Source organism: Puma concolor, chromosome A2 (assembly GCF_028749965.1).
Source record: "Puma concolor isolate L17-30 chromosome A2, mPumCon1.1.hap2, whole genome shotgun sequence".
In the NCBI taxonomy this organism is placed as follows: domain Eukaryota; kingdom Metazoa; phylum Chordata; class Mammalia; order Carnivora; family Felidae; genus Puma; species Puma concolor.
Window position 1 is genome coordinate 124,055,094 of NC_141668.1, and position 25,703 is coordinate 124,080,796.

Sequence of the window (25,703 nt, forward strand, 5' to 3'; positions counted from 1 at the left end):
CCAGGTTTGTCTTGTAACAAGGCTTATAAAATATTTTGCCATTTCTTTTAAAGAGATGATTTTATTTATTTAGTTAGTTAGTTATTTTTTGAGAGAGACAGAGAGAGAGAGGACATGAGCAGGGAAGTGGGGCAGAGGGAGAAAAGAGAATCTTAAGCAGGCTCCACACTCAGCACAGAGCCCAATGTGGGGCTCAATCCCATAACCCTGGAATCATGACCGGAGCCGAAATCAAGAGTTGGATGCTCAACCAACTGAGGCACCCAGGCATCCCAAATTATTTTGTCACTTTATAGGTTTTCCTTTTATGTAATCAATTCTGTTCTCTTTTTGGTTTATGACCTTCTTGTCATAAAACTGAAGTATCTTCTAATAGTATTTGAATGACTTTTTCTTTTTTTTTAATTTTATAACTTTTTTTCTAAATATACATACAAAGAAGTACACAAATCGTAAGTATGAAGACCAATAAATAATCACAATGAACAACTGGATTAAAGACAATTACCCACATCAAAAAAACAACATTTCCAGAACCTCAAAGTCTTTATCTTGCCCCATCTGAATCACTATTTCCTACTTTTCACCCAAAAGTTAATCCTGTTCTGACTCCTAACACTACAGAATAGTTTTTACTGTTCCAGGACTTTATATTAATAAACTCTTACGACATAATATTTTGTATTTCTTTCAACATTATGCTGCCTGCAGTTTGTTCATTCTCATTGCTGTAGAGTATTCCACTATAGTAATAGACAACAATTTATCCATACATTCTGCTACTGAATGACTTTTTTACATTTAAAATGTTCACCCATCTGGAATTTGATTATACAGTGCAAAAAAAGCTCCTTTTTTCAATCATCTCACTCCTCATTTAAAAATGCATGCATTCCTGGGGTGCCTCGGTGGCTCAGTAGGTTAAGGGTCCAACTCTTGGGGCGCCTGGGTGACTCAGTCAGTTAAGCATCTGACTTTGGCCCAGGTCATGACCTCGCAGTTCATGAGTTCAAGTCGTGCTGACAGCTTAGAGGCTGGAACCTGCTTCAGATTCTGTGTCTCCCTCTCTCTCTTCTCCTCCCTCACGCATGCTCTGTCTCTGTCTCAAAAATAAATAAACATTAAAACTTTTTTTTTTTTTTTTTTTTTTTTAAAGAGTCCAACTCTTGATCTCAGTTCAGGTCTTGATCTCAGGGTTGTGAATTCAAGCCCTGCACTGGGCTCCACGCTGGGCACAAAGCCTACTTTAAAAAAAAAAAAAAAAAAAAAAATCCACCCATTCTTAACTAATTTGAAGTGATTTGCCAAATGCCATACAGAGACAGTTCTATTTCTGAGTCCTCAATTCTTTTCCATTAGTCTGTTTATTTTAAATTAGGATTAGATGAATTACTGTAGCTTGTGCAATGTATTACACTACATAGAAGATCAAGAATTTGGAATGGTTCACTGCTCACATTCCAAATAAACTTTAGAGATTCATATTTCAGTTAAAATACTGAATGGAATTATATTAACTGTATCTAATCTGAGAAGGATTGCTCTGTATCAATTCACAATATTTAACTATCAAATCTCTCCATCTCCAGGCACATGGTTTGTCCACGCAAACATTCAAATCTTCTAAATCCTCAGGAAAGTATCATAATTCTCCTACAAGCTCTTTCACGCTTCTTGTCGTATTCTTTATTGCCTTGACTGCAATTACTAAGTACATCAAACGAGTCACAGTTAATACTAATTTTATCTATTTATACATTTTATTTACCCAATATTAATTTCTCAGTTGACCTGACTCTTACTTTTTAGGTAAACAGCCCAGGATTATGAAATCTCTAAAGACAGGAATGGTTAAACAAATAGGACTATTTTCAAGGTCCTAACACTGGCCAATTGTTTGTTATGACCTTATGCTAGCCACACATGATTCTAAAACAGTCTACAAGCCCCAAACACAATGAATTCCAATTTTATAAATTAATATCCTCTACATAACTCCAAAGTTATACCTCACTCCCCCATCCCGTTCAGTGGAATTTAGGCTGATTTCAGAAAAAAAAGATGTTGAGGCACTTGGGTGGCTCAGTCGGTTAAGCATCTTCTGCTCAGGGCATGATCCCACAGTTTGTGAGTTCGAGCCCCATATCAACTCTGTGCTGACAGCTCAGAGCCTGAAGCCTGCTTCAGATTCTGTGTCTCCCTCTCTCTCTGCTCCTCCCTTGCTCGCACGCTGTCTCTCTCTCTCTCTCTCTCTCTCTCTCTCTCTCTCTCTCAAAAATAAACTTTAAAAAATTTTTAACTAAATGATAATGTAAAAAATGAAAGAAAAAATGTTAACCACAATCACTACTTTCATTTATATTAGACATAATTGTCAGAAGTTTCACATATGACTAATATGAGAAAGTCAAGTCATGACATCAAAACTACATACATCAAAACTAGTCTTGATGCAAAAAACAAAAATATAAACTGATTTAAAAAGGAACAAAGGCAACACCAAAGGCACTATCCATGATAGCAACAATAAGCTGGACTTCATTAAAATTAAAATCTGTCCTGTGAACAAGAGTTAGAATTAGAGTTAGTAAACAGGCACAGAGCAGGAGAAAATATTTGTAACAGATACTTCCAATAAAGGACTGTTATCTAAAATATACAAAGAACTTTTAAAACCTCAACAATATGAAAAGAAACAATCCAATTAAAAATGAGCCATATGGGGCACGTGGGTGTATGAACATCCCACTCTTGATTTCAGCCATGATCTCATGGTTTGTGAGTTCAAGCCCCACATCAGGCTCTGTGCTGATACTGCGGAACCTGCTTGGGATTCTCTCTCCTTTCTTCTCTCTGCACCCCCCCCCCAATAAATAAATAAACATTAAAAAAATATTTAAAAAATGAGCCACTGACCCTAACAGATACATCACTAAAGAAGATACAAAGATGGCATATAAGCATACAAAAGGATGCTGCAATCATACGTCATCAGCGAAATGCAAACTAAAACAATGAGATACCACTACATGCTTATCAATGAGTGGCCAAAATCTGTACACTGACAACACCAAATGCTGCTAAGGATGTGGAGCAACAGGAACTCTCATTCATTACTGGTAGGAATGCAAAATGGTACAGCCATGGTGGAAGCAAGAAGGAATGCAAAATGGTACAGCCACGGTGGGTAGTTTCTTACAAAACCAAATATACTCTCAATATACTCTCCAATCCAGCAATCATTCTCCTTCGTATTTATCCAAAGAAGTTTAAAACTGAAGTCCACACAAAAATCTGCACATGAATGCATACAGCATCTTTACGCATAACTGCTAAAAACTGGAGGCAACCAAGATGTCCTCCAGTTAAGTATATAAATAGACTGTGGCATATCCAAGAAATGGAGTATTATTCAAAACTAAAAATAAACAAGCTACCAAGCCACAAAAAGACATGGAGGAATATTAAAAACATATCTAAATGAAAGACTCTATCTGGGAGGACTGCGTACTCTATATGATTCCAACAAAATGACTAAAAATATGACTCCAAAAATATTCTGAAAAAGGCACAACTATGGAAACAGTAAGAAGATCAGTGGTTAACAGGAGTTGGGGGGTGGGGAAGAAATGAATAGGCAGAGCACAGAGGATTTTCAGGCAGTAAAAATACTCTGCATGATACCATAATGATGGATACATGTCATTACACATTTGTCCAAACCTACAGAATGTACAACGCAAAGAGTGAAAAATAATGTAAAGCTACAGACCTTGGGTGATCACGATGTGCCAGTGTAAATGCATCAATTGTAACAAATGTACCACTCTGGTGTGGGATGTTGATAACAGGTAAAGCTGTAAGTGTAGGGGCAAGAGGTATACAGGAAATCTCTATACCGTCCCCTCCTCAATTATGTTGTAAACCTAAAACTGCTCTTAAAAAATCTTAACCAAAAATTTGTTTTAATGGGCAAAGAACTTGAAAAGACATTTCTCCAAAGGAAATACACAAATAGCTAATAAGGACAGAAAAGATGCTCAACATCACTAATTATTAGGGAAATACAAATCAAAACCATGAAGATACCACCCCAAACCCATTAAGATGGCTATTATCAAAAAACAAAACAACAAACTGCAGTGAGCATATGGAGCCATGTCCTGGTGCACTGTTGCAGGAACATAACATGGTACAACTACTATGAAAACCAGTATAATAATTCCCGAAAATTTTTGAAATAGAATTACCACATGATCCAGGAATTCCACTTCTGGTTACATACCAAAAAGCACTGAAAGTAGGGACTCAAAATTGTATCTGTATACCCACGTTCACAGCAGTATTATCCATAAGAGCCAAAAGATGGAAGAAACCCAAGTGCCACTGGCAAATGAATGAATAAACAAAATGTGGTCTATTCCTACAATGTAATGTTACTCTGCCTTAAAAACGTTATTCCTGTTAAAACACAGATGACATTGAAGATATTATACTGTGAAATAAGCTAGATACAAAAAGACAAATATTATATGACTCTACTTAGAAACCTAGAATAGTTAAATTCACAAAGACAGAAAGTAGAATGGTGTTTGCCAAAGGCTAGGGAAAAGGAGGAAATAGAGAGTTATTGCTTGGTGGGTATGGAATTTCAGTTTGGAAAGATTAAAAAAAAAAGTTCTATAGATGGATGCTGGTGATGGTTACACAACAAGGTGAATGTACTTAATACCTACTGAGCTAACTGTACACTTAAGAAGGGTTACGATGCTAATTTTCTGTTTTGAGTATTTTACCACAACTTTAAAACTCGTTGCTGTTAAGAAGAGGCAATTACCAGTATCATTTTATAGAACAGGAAATAAATCCCAAGGTCACATAGCAATAGTGGGTGATTCTGTTTTTCTTAAAGATTTCCACTGTAATTATACGTATTGTAATAACCTTTAATTAATGTCTGAAGTGAGATCTATGTGAGATAATGCCTCATTTGTTTGGTATCATTAGGAAAAAGATGTGCTATATAATGAAGCAGCCAGAAATGGTAGCTAAACTTTTTAAATACCAAAACTTTTAAACTAGCTTACATAGAAAGCTTTCTAAAATGCACACATAGTTGGCTAACTTCTCACATACAATATATGGAACATGATTTAATGTGTTCTTGGTATTTGAAGGTCACTTTCCAAATGTAAAACAAGACAACTAAGATAACCTGTAAGGGCCCTTCTGGCAATAAAATTTAATGATTATGAACATCAATTATAGCACCCACTCAAAGATAAAATGATGGAGGGGGGTGGTCTGCAGTATACTGGGGTGGTGCCCCTAAACTTTCTTGGATGTTTCTTCAGCTCTTTCCTCACCAATACTTCTCAATGGTGGCAGAAGCTAACAATAACTTTTTTCTAATTCAGTTGCTAACCTGCAACGGCTGCAAATTAGGTCATCAAGTCTTTTGAATTTTTTAATTTTTTTTTAAATGTTTATTTTTGAGGGCAAGAGACAGAGCTCGAGTTGGGAAGGAGTAGAGAGAGAGAAACAGCATCTGAAGTAAGCAAGCTCTAAGCTCTGAGCTGTCAGCACAGAGTCCGATGCAGGGCTCAAACCCACGAACCATGACATCATGACCTGAGCTGAAATTGGACACTTAACTGACTGAGCCACCCAGGCGCCCCAAGTTTTTTGAGTTTTTTTCTTTTAATTTATTTATTTTTTTTTTTTTTAAATTTTTTTTTCAACGTTTTTTATTTATTTTTGGGACAGAGAGAGACAGAGCATGAACGGGGGAGGGGCAGAGAGAGAGGGAGACACAGAATCGGAAACAGGCTCCAGGCTCCGAGCCATCAGCCCAGAGCCTGACGCGGGGCTCGAACTCACAGACCGCGAGATCGTGACCTGGCTGAAGTCGGACGCTTAACCGACTGCGCCACCCAGGCGCCCCTTAATTTATTTTTTAAATTTACATCCCAGTTAGTTAGCATATAGTGCAACAATGATTTCAGGAGTGGATTCCTTAATGCCCCTTACCCATTTAGCCCATCCCCCCTCCCACAACCCCTCCAGTAACCCTCTGTTTGTTCTCCATATTTAGGAGTCTTTTATATGTTATCCCGTTTTAATATTATTTTTGCTTCCCTTCCCTTAAGTTCATCTGTTTTGTATCTTAAAGTCCTGGTATGAGTGAAGTCTTATGATATCTGTCTTTCTCTGACTAATTGCCCTTAGCATGATACCCTCTAGTTCCATCTATGTAGTTGCAAATGGCAAGATTCCGTTGTTTTTGATTGCTGAGTTAATACTCCATTGTATGTACATGTGTATACACACACACACACACACACACACACACACACACACACACCACATCTTCTTTATCCATTCATCCATCAATGGACATTTGGGCTCTTTCCATACTTTGGCTATCGTCGAGAGCGCTGCTATCAACATTGGGGTGCATGTGTCCCTTCCAAACAGCACACCTGTATCCCTTGGATAAATACCTAGTCGTGCAATTGCTGGGTCATAGGGTAGTTCTATTTTTAACGTTTTGAAGAACCTCCATACTGTTTTTCCAGAGTGGCTGGACCAGTGTGCATTCCCACCAGCAGTGCGAAAGAAATTCTCTGCATCCTCGCCAACATCTGTTGTTCCCTGACTTGTTAACGTTAGCCATTCTGATAGGTGTGAGGTGGTACCTCATTGAGGTTTTGATTTGTATTTCCCTGATGATGAGTGATGTTGAGCACTTTTTCATGTGTGTGTTGGCCATCTGGATGTCTTCTTGAGAGAAGCGTCCCCCATTTCTTCACTGGATTGTTTTTTGGGTGTTGAGTTGAATAAGTTCTTTATAGATTTTGGATACTAACCCTTTATCTGATATGGCACTTGTAAATATCTCCTCCTATTCCAGCGGTTGCCTTTTAGTTTTGCTGACTGTTTCCTTTGCTGTGCCGAAGTTTTTTATTTTGATGAGGTCCCAATAGTTCATCTTTGCTTTTGTTTCCCTTGCCTCTGGAGACCTGTTGAGGAAGAAGCTGCTGCAGCTGAGCTCAATGAGGATTTTGCCTGCTTTCTCCTCAAAGATTTTGATGGCTTCCTGTCTTACACTGAGGTCTTTCATCCAATGTGAGTTTATTTTTGTGTATGGTGTAAGAAAGTGGTCCAGGTTCATTCTTCTGTATGTCGCTGTCCAGTTTTCCCAGCACCACTTGCTGAAGAGACTGTCTTTATTCCATTGAATATTCTTTTCTGCTTTGTCAAAGATTAGTTGGCCATACGTTTGTGGGTCCATTTCTGGGTTCTCTATTCTGTTCAATTCATCTCAGTGTCTGTTTTTGTGCCAGTACCATACTGTCTTGATGATTACAGCTTTGTAATACAGCTTGAAGTCCAAAGTCTTTTAAGTTTTTAATCCCAAATGTCTTGAACACAGAAATATGTTTAATAAATGTTTAAATAAGTAATAAATAATAACCGTGATGCATGGATTTTGTGGTATAACTACTTTATACACTTGGAAGCATTTTCTACTTCTTTCCAAGTGTCAAATCTTACTCCTCACTTTTCAAAGCTTGTGCTTAATGACTAAACTACTCAGCCACTGTTTTCTAGATAACGGGGAATACTTATTTCTATGCCACTAAAATGAGACTGGCAATTTAGGAAGCAAGTCAATGCTTAAAAAATATACTACTTAGCAGTGTATCATTCTATTTACTTAAATTTAACACTTAAATAACACCAAGAACTGTTCTTAGCACTTAATAAGTAGGATACAAGTAGCACTCACTGATTCTGTGATGATGGATGCAACTGTAGTCATCCATAAGCCAAAGTCTCAAGGCAATATTCCTGGAATTTGGTTGGACAAAATAGATTGAGGCAAAATAAAATAGTAAAAAGAAGACTATCCTCTAAGCCAGGGAATCTTATTACCAGTTATGCTACTTACTAACCACATGCAAGTCATTTTACCTTTGGAATGAAGCTATCTTATCTAGAAGAAGAGGGAACTGCAAGAGTAGGTCCAAATTCAGTTCTACCTCTAATGTTTATGATGTTGTGTTTTATTCACAAGCTTCTTAAAATACAGTTAAGCAACAAGCTTGAGTCCCACGTAGGGTGGAGAGATTAAATAAATAAAACTTTCAAAATAAAATAAAAATAGGGGCACTTGGGTGGCTTAGTCAGTTAAGCACCCGACTTCGGCTCAGGTCATGATCTCGCAGTCTGTGAGTTCGAGCCCTGTGTTGGGCTCTGTCCGGGCTGACAGCTCAGGGCCTGGAGCCTGCTTCAGATTCTGTGTCTCCATCTCTCTCTCTGCCCCTTCCTTGCCCACACTCTGTCTCGATCTCTCTCTCTCTCTCTGTCAAAAAATAAACACTAAAAAAATTAAAATAAAAATAAAAGCCTATTTCATACATGATCCAATCATCAACAGCATACAAAGACAATGACTGTGTGTTGTACTGACTCACAAACACCTATACTGTTCACCTTTCCTCTATTGTCCTATAAACCCACAAAGCTACTTTGCCTGTGTTTTTACTCATTTGTTTATTTACTCACTCACTTATTCAAACAACAGAAGGAAGGAAAAGAAACTAGGAAACCTAAAAAATACCACACAATGAATATAGACTATTTAAAACAAAGGAGACAGTATGAGGTGACTGGGTATCTAGAAAGGCCTCTCTGAAACAGTGACATTTAAACATCTAAAGATCATTTTAAATCGGCAGCTTCTGCAGATAACCTAACTACTGTGCTACTTGAATATCAGTAAGGAAATCTAAATTCCAGTCCCAGCTATATCACTTTAGATTATATATAGATACATACAACTTTGAACAACCCTCTTACTCAGAATGCAAAGGTTCTACCTCTCTCCTTACTGCCACTTAAGTACCTATAGCTAGTTCACTTCTTCATTACTTCAAGTATTTACCACTCCCAACCTTTTGCTTTTCTTCTTTCCTGAGTTCCCAAAGCTACTGTAGATAGGAGTTCCCGCTCCCAAAGAGCAGGCCTTTAATAACAAGTGCATTCCTTTCATCTGAGGCAAAAAGACCCACTCCAACCCATAAGATACAATATTTAACTCTTAACTGCTGTCCTCGTCCTTACAAACCACTCAAGCATTGCCTGCCAGCAGAGACACTCTTGACATACTTCTCAGCTGAAGACTACTCCTGAATCTAAGGGTCTAGGAAAGCAAGTCTCTGGGTTTTAGTGTTAAAATTGCCAGTGTACTTTTGTTTTGTTATTAATGTTGTTAAATTATGTTAATTTGGCAAGCAATCAGGTTTGCCTTGTGGGGACTGGAGGTGGCTAGCTTACTTTTCAAGTGAACTGTTGGTAGGTTTTACGTAGTAGGATACATAGAACACCCAAAGAGGAGAAAAATGGATTTTAAAATAGCTCTTTTTGGGTGGTAACATTAAAACTCAGCAAAAGACATTATATTTTCTTTGACATTAGGCTATGAAAACTAAATTTAACAGATGAAAATTCTCCAAATAAGAACTTTTTAAAAGCATAATGGCATAGGGAACTCTGTTACTACTAATTAAATGCCTGACTGTCATTCCAATTCAACTCATTTTAAACAACTAATTAATCCTTACTGCCTGCTAATACCAGTAGAGCTACTCTGCAGCAATCTCCTTTATAAAGATAAGTCTTGAGGATTAAAATGTTCTCAAACCCACAATTTCAATTAGGAGCCTGAAAACTCTCATCTCTGCTAACCTCCATTCTTGAAGAAAATTCATTTCAAAAGGTCTGTAATGACTATTTCCTACATTCACTACACCTTTCATTAAAAGTACTTTAATAAAGGTTTTATAAATCTATATCCAAAGAACTACTGAAGAAAAACTCAACTTGCTTGTCTGTAAAACGATTTGCTAATGAACATCCCTAGTCAAACCCTCAAAGACCATATACCACGGTTTATTTTCACTCAGATACTCAGAAATTATCACGACACAGTAATAATGTGAAAATGGACCCCAAAAGAAATCAGTGCTGGAGACCTTTAGCAAATATAGTTTCTGCTAACTTGCCAAGTCACTAATATGTCTGGATTTATTTCCCACAAACATCAAGGGTCCACCATAAATCTTTAATAACACCTGTGTCTTTATATAAAAAGACTACTAATCTTCACATGGGCTAAAGCAGGTTCTAAAGTCAAAAACATGAGTAGGGAAAATTAGCATACAGTCATGTTTTCAGGCCTTGATATGTTCTACTTGTTGGTCTCTAGACGTTTCAACTTTTTTTATTTTTACTTTTCTAACTTAAATACTTTTCATAAAGAAAGTGATTTTCTATATTTAAAAGTTTCTTTCCCTCTTTCTGGGAAAAAAATGGGTATTTAAGAAATAGAATGAGAAGAAGACCTCTATTTTCTGCTGCATGTGCCCTTCTGTATGTCCATGTATAGCTGTTCAAAAAGAAATTACAAAAAGTTTCCTTCAAATCTCAAAATAGGCTTCTATTACTAAATCAAAAGGAGGATTCCTAGAACCACCCAAATGCTATAAATCAGTAAGTTATATATGTAACAGAAGTCCTCTAGTCATAAGGAAAACTGCTTTATGGAAAGGGTGCATCACACATAACAAAGTTTTAACCTGCAAATAAACTGTATAGTGAATTTCATACTTTTTAAAACAAGTAACAAGCCTCGTCTTCATCAAAATCTATTAAAGTAAGCCAGAATCAGGAGAAAAATAAAAATTTTAATGTAATTAATAAAGCCCATCTTAGGAAAGTTAAATAGCTGACAATCATTTCAGTACAGTTTAAAGAATCCCAGTGGGTGTGGAGTTACTAGAAGAGATCCTGTTCATTTTCTCAGGTAATTTACAACACAGTGAAATAGAGGTAGTATTAGTCTGGTGGTTATGATGGGAGACTCTGGAGACAGTTATACTGACTGGGTTATCACTCTGGTCTTACCACTTGCCTAGTTATATGTCCTCCCTGCATGTTCCTTAACTTTGCAATGCCTCACTTTCCCCAAATGTAAAGTGGAGGTAATAGTCTCTATCTCATAGAATTGTCTAAAAATCAAATCAATTTTAAAAAATTAAATTAATTAAAACACATACAGCATTTACAACAATGCCTGCCTCAGAAACAGCTATGGAAAGGGTTTTAACATTTGGTAGCATCATCATTACACAGAGTCCATTAAATGCAATGTTAAAAAGTAATGCACAGGGTTCTGGTTAAGATTAAGTAAGCGGGGGGGGGCGCCTGGGTGGCGCAGTCGGTTAAGCGTCCGACTTCAGCCAGGTCACGATCTCACGGTCCGTGAGTTCGAGCCCCGCGTCAGGCTCTGGGCTGATGGCTCGGAGCCTGGAGCCTGTTTCCGATTCTGTGTCTCCCTCTCTCTCTGCCCCTCCCCCGTTCATGCTCTGTCTCTCTCTGTCCCAAAAATAAATAAACGTTGAAAAAAAAAAAAAATTAAAAAAAAAAAAAAAAAAGATTAAGTAAGGGGGCACCTGGGTGGCTCAGTCGGTTGAGTGTCTGACTCTTGATTTTGGCTCAAGTCATGGTCCAAAAGTTGTAGGATCAAGCCCTGCATCCAGCTCCACACTGAGCGTGGAGCTTGCTTGGAATTCTCTCCCCACCCCCCCTTCTCTCTATCTCTCTCTCCCCCTCCTTTCCTCCGCCCCTCTTCTCCACCTGCACATTTTCTCTCCAAAAAAAAAAAAAAAAAAGGATTAGATAAGTACACTCCACCCTATCCCTTCCACTGAAGGTAACTAAAATCCCTGGACAGAATGTATGCAGCACCTGAGGGCTGCTCAGGGTGTAAGTGGCAGCAGACAGATTAGAAAAGGAAATCAGAACTTAAAAAGCACAAATAATCTGCTGCTATTTCCTAGTCGTTTTCTTTCCTCCCATCTCCTATCCTGTAATCAAAGGTAGCCCAAATGCTAACAAACATATACCAAGCATGAACAGAAAAGGTTCCAAGAGAAGCACCTTCTCTTTTGAGTCTGAGGTAGGGGAGTGTGTGTGTGTGTGTGTGTGTGTGTGTGTGTGTGTGTGTGTGTGTTTCGGGGGCGGGGAGGGGGGGCAGCCAAGAGGAAGAAAGGACAGAGAGTGGGAAAAGTCTCCTGGGTTTTTTCCTCTCTCTCATGCCATAGCCTCCAGACAAAACCAAGTCTGCCAGGCAGGCATTCCTTAGAAAGAAAAGGATCCTCTTTAACCATAAGAACCCTGTTCCAAAAGTGCTTGGTAGTGTGGAGAAAATACAGACAGGAAACCCTGTTGATTATTATTATTTCTTTTTGTCTATTCTCTTGGCCCCCGAGATAGATTCAGTTGAGGGAAGGACATAGCAAAGGAGGGATAATGAAGCCCAGCTTTCCAGACAGAGGATCAGGAAAGTGGGGCCAGGGCTGTGACCCATAGTATTGGTGAAATTTGCAAAGGAAAGTTCTAGAGAAACAGACCCCATAAAGTTATACATGAACTCCTGGGCTCATCCCTAAACTGTAACATGTGGATCTGACCCTAAATAACATATCAAAGGTCTTGAAAACTAAACTAGGAGGTAGAACCACTAGCCAGGTTTCTGAATAACAGCTTGGACAGTATATAGCCAAACAGTACTACTGAGGCTTTGAAAACTGGACTGACTTTAGAACCACAGCCCACAGAAGAAGGCTGGTTGGATCTTGTGGCCTGAACCTAACTGGGTCAAATGCACACTAAAACAAAACCACAAATCATTCTCTATAGGATGTAAACAAAACCAGAGACTCATAATATTCAAAGTGTCCAGAATAACTGAACATCTGAAGAATCAAGAAAACTCAACTAACAAGGGAAAAAGTCACTGAACAGATGCCAGTATCAAGATGACCCCAATGTTGCAAATATCAGAGACTAGCTATCATAACCATGTTCCAAGAAGGATTAAATGAATGTAACATAAAATTTCAGCAGGCAAATAAGTTGTAAAATAGAACCAAATGAAAATCTTAGATTGAAAAATACAATAACCAAAAAAAAAAAAAAAAAAAAAAAACCTAACTGGATGGCCTCAATAGAAGAATGGAGATGACAGAAGAAAAATTCTATGACCTTGAAGATAAAGCAACAGAAATTATCCAACCAGAAAAAAAAAAAAAAAAAAAAAAAGAGAAAAAGATAGGAAAAAGAAAGAGCCAAGCCTCAAGGATCTGTAGGGCAAGGTCTAACATTCATGTCACTGAAATCCCAGAATAACAGAAAGAGAATGAAACCACAAAAGACCCCAAATAGTCACAGCAATCTTGCGAAAGAAGAAGGCCTCACACTTCTGAATTTCAAATTCTATTACAAAACTATAGTAGTCAATCAGTATGGTATTGGCATAAAAAAAAAAAAAAAGACTCATTGATCAATGAAACAGAGTAGTGAGCCCAGAAATAAACCCATGAATATGTGGCCAATTAATCTGTGACAAAGGAGCCTAGAATTTACAATGGGGAAAGGACAGTGTCTTCAATTAATGGTGTTGGGAAAACTGCCACTATCTTACACCATACACAAAACTTAACTCAAAATAAAGGCTTGAACATAAGACCCAAAACCATAAAGGTCCTAGAAGAAAACAGGTGCTAAGCTCCTTGACAAAGGTCTTCAGAATGATTTTTTGAATCCTGACACCAAAGCAAAAATAAATAATTCAGAGTATATCAAACTAAAAAGCTTCTGCATCAAAATGGAAAGACAACTTACTAAATGGAAGAAAATATTTACAAATCATATATCTAATGAAGGGCTGACATCCAAAATATAAAGAACTTCTACAACTCAATAACAAACAATCTGGTTTTAAAAAAATGCCAAAAGAGGGACACCTGAGTGGCTGAGTCAGTTAGGCAACTGACTTCAGCTGAGGTCATGATCTCATGGTCTGTGAGTTCGAGCCTATGTCAGGCTCTGTGCTGACAGCTCAGAGCCTGGAGCCTGCTTCGGATTCTGTGTCTCCCTCTCTCTCTCTTCTCCTCCCCACCTTGTGTTCTCTCTATCAAAAATAAATAAACATTAAAAAAAATTTTTTTAAATAAAAAAATGCCAAAAGACCTGAAAAGATATTTTCCAAAGAAAACATACAGACGGCCATCAAGCACATGAAAAGGAGCTCAACATCACTAATAATCAGGGAAATGTGAATCAAAAACAGGTGCAAATCAAAAAGCAACAGAAATAGTAACATCTGGGTAAATATCAACAAATGTTGTCTTCCTCTTGAATACTTAAAATTGTTGATGGTTGAAAACAAAAATTACAAGCTTCTCTGGTAATGTTTTCAATGTGTGTAGATATGACAACCATACCATAGAGGAAAGATAAAGGGACCTATATGGTAGAAGGTTTCTAAGTAAACTAGGTAAAGTATACATACTGTAATCCCTAAAACAAGCATTAATGAAGCCATACAAAGAGAATAGTCAAAACCGCAATAAATTAGTGAAAAATAGTCCACCTGAAAAGAAAGCAGTAAAGAAGAAACAAAGGAACAAAGCAGAGAAACAGAAAACAAATAATTAAATGACAGATGTAAATGTAAATTAAAAACCAAAACAGCTCCATCTTAAACTCATCAAGTTGGGTACATTAAATATGTATAGCTTTGTGCATGTCAATCATTCCTCAATAAAGTGGTTTAAAAAAAAAAAGTTAAAGGACGGAAAGAGTAACACCAGGCAGCCACTAACCAAAAGAAAGTTGGAGTAGCTATACTAATATCAAAGTAGACTTGAACACAAAGAATTTATTTAAAATCTATTTCCTCGTGCGCCTGGGTGGCTCAGTCAGCTAAATGTCCAACTCTTGATTTTAGCTCAGGTCATGATCTCACAGTTGTGAGATCAAGCTCCACATCAGGCTTGGTGCTGACAGCATGGAGCCTGCATGGGATTCTCCCCACCACCACCTCCTCTCCTCCACTTGTACACTCTCTCTCTCTCTCTAAAAATGAAATGAAATAATAAAATTAAAACTGATGGAAATGAAAGGAGAAATAAACCCACAATTATAGAGACTTCAGCATTCCTCTCATGTTGACAGAACAAAGAGCAAGAAAACCAGCAAAGATATAAAATTTAACATCAGTAGCAATCAAGTGAATCTAATTGACATTTATAGAAATTTATAGAACACTCCACTCAAAAAAGCAGAATACACATTTTCTTCAAATGAACATGGAATATTCATTCAAGACAAACCATATCCAGACCATAAAACAAAGCTTAAGAAATTTAAAAAGATTCAAGTCAAACAAAGTATGTTCTCTGACTATAATGGAATTAAACTAGAAATAATTAATACAATATCTGGGAATAACCAAATATTTTATTATATGTAACCTATGGGTTAGAAAAGGAAGTCTTAAGGAAGATTAGGAAATATTTTAAACTAAATGAAAAACATCAAAATTTGTGAGACGTAGCTAAAGTACTGCTTAGAAGGAAACTTAGACACTCAAATGTTTGTATTAGAAAATTCTCAAATTAACAACTTAAGAAATTAAAAAAATAATAAATATGTGCAACATTATTATTATAATTAACACTGCTGAGTGCCTTGGTGGCTTAGTTAAGCATCCAACTTTGGCTCCGGTCACGATTTCAGGGTTCATGAGTTCAAGCCCTGCATCAGGCTATCGGCTGTCAGTGCGTAGCCCACTTCAGATCCTCTCTCTCTCTGCCCCTCACCCACTCATTCTCTTTCACTCTCTCTCAAAATTAAATAAACATTAAAAATAAAATTATTGGGGTGCCTGGGTGGTTCAGTGGGTTGGGCATCCAACTTCAGCTTGGGTCATGATCTCACAGTTCGTGAGTTCAAGCCCCATTTCGGGTTCTGTGCTGACAGCTCAGAGCCTCAAGCCTGCTTCCGATTCTGTGTCTCCCTCTCCCTTTGCCCCTCCCCTGCTCACACTCTGTCTCTGTCTCTCTCATAAATAAATAAATAAATAAATAAATAAATAAATAAATAAATAAGTAAGTAAGTAAATAAGTAAATAAGTAAATAAGTAAATAAGTAAATAAGTAAATAAATATTATTTTAAAAAACACTACTGTATGCTGTATTTGAAAGCTGTTAAGAAAATAAATCTTAAGGGGTACCTGGGTGACTCAGTCCGTTGAGCATTGACTTGGGCTCAGATTATCATCTCACAGTTCCTGAGTTCAAGCCCCACATCAGGGCTCACTGCTGTCAGCACAGAGCCCCTTTTTCAGATCCTTGGTCACGCTCTCTTTGCCCTTCCCCCACTTGCACCCACTCTCAAAAATAAACATTAAAAAAAAAAAGGAGAAGAAAAAAGAAATCTTAAGAGTTCTCATTACAGGGGCCCCTGGGTGGCTGGGTCGGTTAAGCATCCAACTTCAGCTCAGATCAGTATCTGACAGTTCCTGAGTTCAAGCCCTGCATTGGGCTCTCTGCTGTTAGCAGAGAGCCTTCTTGGGATCTTCTGTCCCCCTTCTCTTTGTTCCTCCCCCACTCACTCTCACTCTCTCAAAAATAAACAAACATTAGGGGTGCCTGCCTGGGTGCCTCAGTAGGTTAAGCGTCTGACTCTTGCTTTTGCCTCAGGTCACGAGTTCGAGCCCCGCATTGGACTCTGCGCTGACAATGTGGAGCCTGCTTGGGATTCTCTGTCTCCCTCTCTCTGTATCCCTCTCCTGTTCATTCTGTATCTCTCTCTGAAAAAAAAATGAACATTAAAAACAAACAAAAATAAGCAAACATTAAAAAAAAGCGTTCTCGTTACACAGAAAAAAAATTTTTTTGGTATCTATAGACAATGGACGTTAACTAAATTTACTGTGATAATCATTTCACAATATATAAGTCAAGTCATTATGGTCATGTAGCTTAAACAACATAGTGCTGTATTTCAATTATATCTCGATACAACTGGAGGAAAAAAGAACAAAATAAATTTGAAACAGACAGAAGCAAACAGTAAGAATAGTAATCAATAATAATGAACAGAAAATCGATAGAAGGAAATCAATGGAACCAAGAGCCGATTCTCTAAGAAAATAAATAAAACTGACGAACTGACAGAAGAAAACAAGAGAAACAAAAACTAGCAATATTAATAATGAAGGAAGGGATATCACTAAACTCTACAAATACTAAAGGGGTAATAAGAAATACTATAAACCTATGCATATAAATTCAACAACCCCATTGAAAGAGACCAATTTATTTTAAAATTTTTTTATTTTTTTAATATTTATTTATTTTTGAGAGAGACACAGAGAGTGAGCAGGGGAGGAGCAGAGAGAGAGGGAGACACAGAATCGGAAGCAGGCTCCAGGCTCTAAGCTGTCAGCACAGAGCCCAACACAGGGTTTGAACTCACGAGCCCTAAGATCATGACCTAAGCCAAAGTTGGATGCTTAATCAACTGAGCCACCCAGGCACCCCGAATTGGACCAATTTCTTGAAAGCCACAATCTACTAAAACTGACCCAGGAAGAAAAAAATTGAATAGTTCTCTGTCAATTAAAAAAATGTAATAAGTGACTTCAGATCTTTTTTTCTTTTTTTAATGTAAACTCTCTCCCCAACATGAGGCTCAAACTCACAACCCCAAGAACAAGAGGTCATGCTCCACCAACTAAGCTAGCCAGGCATTCAGATTTTAAGTCTTTTTTAAAAAAATCTTCAGGCCTGGATGGTTTCACTGGTGAATTCCACCAAACATTTAAATAAAAAACATTTAAATAAAAAACACCACCAATTCTACATAATCTCTTCCCAAAAAATAGAAGAGGCAGGAACATTTCCCAGCTTATCTTAGGAGTCTAGCATTACCCTGATGCCAAAAGGTAATTTACAATATTCAAAAAGGTGGCTACATATCCTAAACAACTAGAATGATATAAAACAGCTAGAAAATTCACACCAATCTACAGCAAAGTTCTATGAATTACTAGATTTGCTTGTGATTTGGGGACAAGAGCCCTTGAGGAAGGGAGATCTATCATCTGTTGAATGATCTAGGTTGTCAATTTTGTTCAGCCAAACGCTGGTGTGTGGAAAGGTAGGGGAGTGGGAGTGTACCAACCCCCACCTCCATCAAGAGGTTACTGGTAAACCCACCCATGTTTTCTGGTAACCCAGGAACCATCTATTCTAACCTAAAAATTTCAGAATACAACAAACACCTACAGCTGCATCCCTCATGTTGTCTTTTCTTATTGTACCCTTGGATTAGTTTGAAGAAGTCTGGAAACCTTCTCCAACACTCACTATATAGAGAATTAAGGACAAGATTACAAGATAAGTCTGTGTTGGAATTTAGCCATGAGGTTTAGTTCCTGATGAACCAACCAGAGCATGATTGTTAAAACTGCTGTGCACAGTCCCCAAAGTGAAGAAATCACCTAATTGCATCTTGTATGGGAAGAGGCCATGACCACTGCCACCTGTTAAAGAACAGAACTAGGAAGGCCACAGGGAGCCCTGCAAGCTTTACATCACCTATCACCCTAATTTCTTTGAGACAAGACATCCTGTAGGAATTGAACTGACTCATTCAGAATTCCCAGGTCCAACATCATCCATAACCACTTCTGCTTCCCGTTCAGCTCCATTTCTTTAAAAGAAGTTATATTGGGGCACCTGGGTGGCGCAGTCGGTTAGGCGTCCGACTTCAGCCAGGTCACGATCTCGCGGTCCATGAGTTCGAGCCCCGCGTCAGGCTCTGGGCTGATGGCTCAGAGCCTGGAGCCTGTTTCCGATTCTGTGTCTCCTTCTCTCTCTGCCCCTCCCCCGTTCATGCTCTGTCTCTCTCCGTCCCAAAAATAAATAAACATTGAAAAAAAAAATTTAAAAGAAGTTATACAGGGGTTTTTCTGGGCTATCAAGAAATCTAACTGGGGATGAACATTTTATATCATTTTCTGAGTCTACCTCATTCTACTTCCGAGACAATAAACATCACTGCTCACTGAAACTGTAACATCCATTAGTGGCTATTTAGATCTGCAATTAAACAAATGTCAGAAACATTACTGAGAAGTTATCCAGAAACTGTCCCCTAGTTTAGAATTTAACCCATGACTCCTACTGCTACTCAGAACCTTTCAATGTTAGAATGAAAAAGCCTCTAAATGTAACCAAGGATTACAGCATATCACGCCAGATGACAGCATATGCATGTCCTCTTATCAGATCTCTTTTCTAACTGGACGATAAATAAAGCTATTAAAACCCTGCTCCACAGGTATATCATAAAACAGATAAGCAATACTCTCTTTCTTATCTTTTAAAGAGTAGCCCAGGCATCCTTGACAGCAGTAGTGGAAGCAGAAAATGTTTATAAATACAATTCTGATGTCAGACTCTGGAGGAAGCAAACTTTGGCACCTATCATTAGGATACATTAAAACCTGGATTTTAATTTTAGTCGTTTATCTCCAACTTGTAACATTTTCCTGCTTTGTGGATTTGCATCCTTATCTCCTCCACTAATAACATCACGTGGATTGCTTTGTTTTTACCCCCAAAACAAAGTAAAGCACTTAGAAACACTGCTTATTTTTTAAAATATTAAAGGTACTAAATCTCTAAAAACATTTTTAAACTAGAATACATCAGGTCTTGCAGCTGTTTATTCATGTATCAGTAGAGACATCTCTGCTTCTACATTTATTAGTTTGGCAGTACAGTGGTTTGGCTGCAGAAAATGCCATGGCCTGAATACATTTATTTCCCTTTCAATGGCTATTTTTCACCCTCTGGCTCTCTCTGGGTGTCCCTGAAGAAACACCAAACATGCCAAAGCTACTCCATTAGCCTACTCAGTGTTATCAGCATCGCTTCATACTGAAACTCAGCTCTTAAATGATGGGCAGTCATGAAATACTGAGTCATTGTACAGTGCTCAAGTTCCAAATTGCTGTGTCTTCTAAATGCTAACATCATTATTTATTCAGTAGCTGTCTACAACCCCACTTACTACCATCCAGGTAGGGAGCCTGGCAGGGAAATAAAAATGCACAAGGGGTTGGAGTGTCAAGAATGTTTTCCAGTTATATGTGACTCCTGCATCAAGAATACATCACTGTTATTAGCTAGGACACATTCCACTGACTTACACTATTAATAACAATAGTAATAATGTTAACAGCAACATGACACCATTCACTTTACTGGCCTCATTTTACAGAAAAGGAAGCTTGAGAGCAAGGTCACAAAGTCACACACACAGCAGGAAAACTGGGATCTGAACCCAAGTCTGAGTTTCAAAACCTTTATTCTACTTTCTACTTGAGTAAAATGCTTCACACATTTGAGAGTTATCTGTTGATAAATAAGCAAAGATTTTTATTTGTACAGAAGCTTGTAGTCCACGTTAGGCTGCCCAAACACAGGAACAACAAAAAAAACCTCAATGGTCAATTGAGAGATTATAAATAGATACTATACTAAGCATACGTAGTAAAATACAAATTTAGTATTCCACCAAGCCGAAACTAGTCACTACTACCAAGTTTACCAACAGGAAGACAAAACAAATAGACCAGTAAATTTTTCAGTTAAGTTGCCCCAAGCACCCTAGCACATCTGTAATGGATTATGGCAAAGGACAGTCTGATTTTAATTTCTCTCACAATGACAGAACCTTCATCAAGAATCAGAAATTGGTCCCTAGTGGCCAGCAGACCTCCATCCTGGAACTCAAAATCCTTTCATCCTCCTCCAAAACTGAATCCCTATTCAGTGCTTACTTGAGGGGTGAGGGAGGATCCATTTCATCTGCCATCTAACTGGAGCACATGCTCCTGCCCTTCCCCTCCAAATATCACATCAACCACAGTGATAATTATCAACTATGGAGCATTTATGCCAGGTACTATGCTGATTTATCTTACCTCACACCATGAGCCCATAGGACAACTACTCTCATTCCCAAATCACCAATGAAGAAACAAACTTTGAGGGGGGCAGAGAGCTCTAACAGATATAGAATTCAAATGTAGGCTTGTCTGACTCAACATACTTAAACAATACCCTACAGTGCTTGACTCTAGTAAGTCAATAATTATGGAGCACCTCCTGAGTCAAGCACAGAGATACGTTTAGGGGATATAAACAAGAAGTCTGCAGTCTGTAAGTAGAAACAGATAAAAAGATATAAAATTGGCACAAATAAACACAATTTTTAACAAAGTGCTATGAAAAGAGAGCAAGGGCAATTAACTTTGCCTGGGAAAAGAGTTAAGGCAAGGCTCCACAGATATGGGACCTAAACTATGTGTAAGACAGTGCTGTCTAAGGGAAAAGGAGGACCAGGAGATAATGTATTGCAGACAAAGGAAAATGGCTTGGTATCTCGGGTGTCTCATTCTCCATCATTAACACAGTCTAACATGTATTTCAAAGCCTGCTTCCTCTTTCTGCTCACAACCATCTTGCTAATTTTCACTGGCAAATTTAAGGCCCAGTCCAAAGTCTGCCACGCATGCGTGCGTAAGCGCACACACATGCACACACACACACACACACACACACACACACACACTCTCAAACCACTAAAATTTACAAGTGTTCCTAGGAAGTATAATACAGAAAAGTATTACAACAACCAGTAAAATAGACTTAAAGTATTTGGCAATGAATTGCCAAAGAAAGCTAAAAATGCCTAAGGAACACCACAAGAGGTGATATCAAATTTCTCAAGTAGTCTGAGTCACAGGACTTGGAAACTATATCAGGACTTGCCACTATATCAAGTGGCAAACCAAGGTCCTAAAGGATTTGTCTGTAAACAGGATTCATCATAGCTCACCTTTTTTATGGAACAGAACATCCAGGCTGAGTTAGAGTTGCATTCCAGATCTATCTCAAAACTGTGTCACTTGAGCTCTTTTTACCTTTTATAAGCCAGTGAGTATCTATTTAACAAGGAGACCAAAAGAATCATACAATGCTTCGTATGTGAGTGCACTTCATAAAACAATCAACTGTTTCACTAAATAAATAAATAAATAAAAAGGTTTTCACTGAATACCCCTTCTGCATTGTAGAAAAGGACAGTTAAGAAACAGTAGGATGTCTAGGAATATTCTTTGCATTAACTACCCTTAAGAATGACATGGAAGAGATGGTACAGCCAGTTCCTTTTTGTTATATGATAATGTCCACATGCTCTAAGATGAACAGGTGTCTTTGAGCACTGTTAAGTCCACAAAAGACTGTACTAAATAAATCTCTTAGCAGATATCAGACAGCCTAACTGGGATAGGAGGACTGAGGATCACACTGCGTCTTTTCAATCACACAGTAAAATAATCAGTAATGTGACCCAAGAAGAAAGAAAAATGATATCCTGAGTCTAAGACTACTACATGTTGACCCAGCACCTAAAAAAAATCACAACTGAAATCCCAAGACATCAGATATCCTTTATGTTTAAAGCACAAGATATTATACATACCAGCTTTTCTCTTCAGTAGAAAGACAGCATACAAAATTAAATCAGACACTTTCCAGGGATAGAACATTCCTCTTTAAATTAAATCAGGAAGACTTCCAAGCCTACAAGAGCCTCAGCCACTCTGAATATACAACCTTCATTCAGCTGCCTCAAGGGCCTATGGATTAGGATGTCTTCTGGGCAGCCTGCAAACTGGGCACAGACTAATGTACATAGCCCCATAAACAAATCAAGATAGCTCAACTGAAATTATGGAAGAGTGGAGAACATTTTGTTTACTCCTTGCTTATAAAACATTTGCAAAATAAGTTATCAGAATAGGATAATTGACACAAATCAGAAGGAAGAAAATATTCTACAACGTTCTTTAGAAGAGAAACCAGGATTGAATTCTCAACTACTTCTTAAGTCCCTTACTACTAAGATAAAGATATGAAATGATGACATTTTAATTCTCAGTTTTAGTCCCACTATATCTAAAAATAATAGAATGAATGCCCTTCCCAAATACAAATCCCCTTTATATCATTAATCATATAATACATTTTATACTCAATTCATCCTTATCTCTTCTAAACTCATTCTCATTCTCTACCCCATTTCCACTACTTGATCCCACAGCCATATTCCCCAACATTCACTCAACTCCTTACAAATCCCCCTTTGTCTTGCGTATCTGATTCGACCACTAAATTGTACCTATTCTACTTCCCTAATAAAGCTCATCTTTTCCTTATTCCTTAACTCCCCCCCACCACCACCCCATTACCTCTCAATCAGACCTTTGTAATGATCTTGTGACCAACTTCCTTTTCACTGGTCTACTAAATTAATCCGTTGGAAAACAGTCTTACTTCATTCCCCCAAACAAAAATCTTCAATGGCTCCCCAGGCATACAGATCTACTTTTCCAGTCTCTTGTTTTCTCCTTCATGCAAGTCACACTTAATTCAACAAAATTTCTTGCCTTCAGTTGTGTCTTTGCTACTTCCACAGTTCCTTCTTGAACATCTTTTCTTCCCTCCATAATACTGGAAGATGCACAAGTAAAGGAATGTCTGTTTTGTTCCTCGTTATATCTATGCTACCTACAACACTGCTTCTTCAAATACTCATTGATAAATGAAAACCACTCTACTCTCAAAGCTCCCCTCAGTGGCCATTCCCACCATGGTGCCACTAAATCGACTTTCTAAAACACCCCCGAAGTCTTAGTGAGGTCAGGGTAAAGAGATTCCCAAAGCATTTTGTGCCAGTCTTAAGGCACTTAACATTTCTGTTCTATACATGGCTACTATGAGGCACATACTCCAGCAAAACAACCTTATCTGATACACTTATGAATCATCTATCATAATGCCTTGCACACAATTTAAGAATACATAAAAGTTTGTTTTATATACATTCACTCAATATTTAGAAAACCTATTATACGCAGGGCATAGTGCTTTGTACTTAATACAGTACTGAAAAAAGGACAAAGCTCTATCCCTATGTAATTTACATCCATAAAAGAACTTACATTCATAAAAGAGACAAAGACAATAAACAAGATAATTTCTTTTAAAAAAAAAATTTTTTTAACGTTTATTCATTTTTGAGACAGAGAGAGACAGAGCATGAATGGGGGAAGGTCAGAGAAAGAGGGAGACACAGAATCTGAAACAGGCTCCAGGCTCTGAGCTGTCAGCACAGAGCCCGACGCGGGGCTCGAACTCACGGACCGCGAGATCATGACCTGAGCCAAAGTCAGACACCCAGCCAACTGAGCCACCCAGGCGCCCCCAAGATAACTTCTTAAGGTGGTAAGTGTGGTGAAAATTATGATGGAGGTGATATGATCAATCCTAACTTGGGAAATTACATGCTACAGACAGGGTGAGAGGAGCATGGAAAGGTTAAAACTGGTCAAACTGGCCCATCTTCAGGCACTCCAAAGAAAATTGCAAAAACAAAGTCTTAGGCACAAATATTTCATCACTGAACAGTGGAAAATAATGCCTGCAACCAAACTATAAATATATAGATAAATTAAAGCCTCTAGCATCCATTTCATTCAATATTTTTTAGAAAAGGATAGATGCTGGTGCCCTGGATTGAGGCAGAAGGGGATCAAAAGTTCCATCTTGAGCTGATTAAACTTGAGTTGCCTATTAGCCATCAAAGTAGATAAATCAAATAGACTACATGAGATGACTAAGTATGTACAATATGATCCTGTCACTGTTATCAAGAAAGCATATACTGGGCACTGTGCTAAATGAAAGAAGTCAGAAAGAGAAAGACACTTCTATGTGGAATCTTTAAAAAAAAAAAAAAAAAAAGAGGGGGGGTAGTACTCACAGAGAACAAATGGTGGTTGCCAGAGGCAGGGAGTAGGGGGATAATGAGAGGAAACAGGTGACAGGCAAAGGGGCCAAAAGGTACAATCTTCCAGTTATAAAATAAATAAGATGTAATGTACAGCACAGTAACTGTAGTTAATAATACTACACTGCATATCTGAAAGCTGCTAAAAAGTCTTAAACATTCTCATCACAAGACAAAAAAAAAAATTTTAACTATGCATGGTGATGGATGTTAACTAGACTTACTATGATGACCATTTTGCAATATATACAAATATGCAATCATTACATTATACACCTGAATGTAATATGTTATATGTTAATTACATCATAACAAAAAAGTATATTATTTGTGTGTGTGTGTGTGTGTGTGTGTGTGTATAAATAAAGGGACAGGGAGAAAATTGGAAGGATATACAGTTTAATAATGATTAGGTCCTAATGGTATTAAAGATGAATTTTTTATTTGTGTATCTATACTCTCTTTTTATAGTTTTTTAAACATTTATTTGAGAGAGAGAGTGTGCATGTGCACGAGCAGGGGAGGGGCAGAGAGAGAAGAAGAGAGAATCCTAAGCAGGTTCCAAAGCCCAACACAGGGCTCAAACCCACAAACCAGGAGATCATGATCTGTTCTAAGTCAGATGTTCAACCAACTGAGCCATCCAGGTGCACTGTATCTACCCTCTTTTTTTTAAACAATATGGATTATGTGTATTCTTTTTAAGAAACAAATGTTTTAAGTTTTTTAATTCAGCCACTGAAGAAAATAATACAATTAAATAAAAAAACTAAAACCTGGGAGTGAAACAGCTAGATTTTGGAGGAGAAAAAAAGTGGGTTTCTTCCATTTCCTGGTTTTTCCTCTGATAAGA

General features: G+C 37.8%; 1 protein-coding gene across 1 annotated transcript in view; it reads right to left on the reverse strand.

Moving 5' to 3' along the window:
• Window positions 1–25,703, reverse strand: part of ARL8B (ARF like GTPase 8B) — a 50,718-nt gene that overhangs the window by 15,849 nt on the left and 9,166 nt on the right. The gene's annotated exons all lie outside the window — the stretch shown is intronic.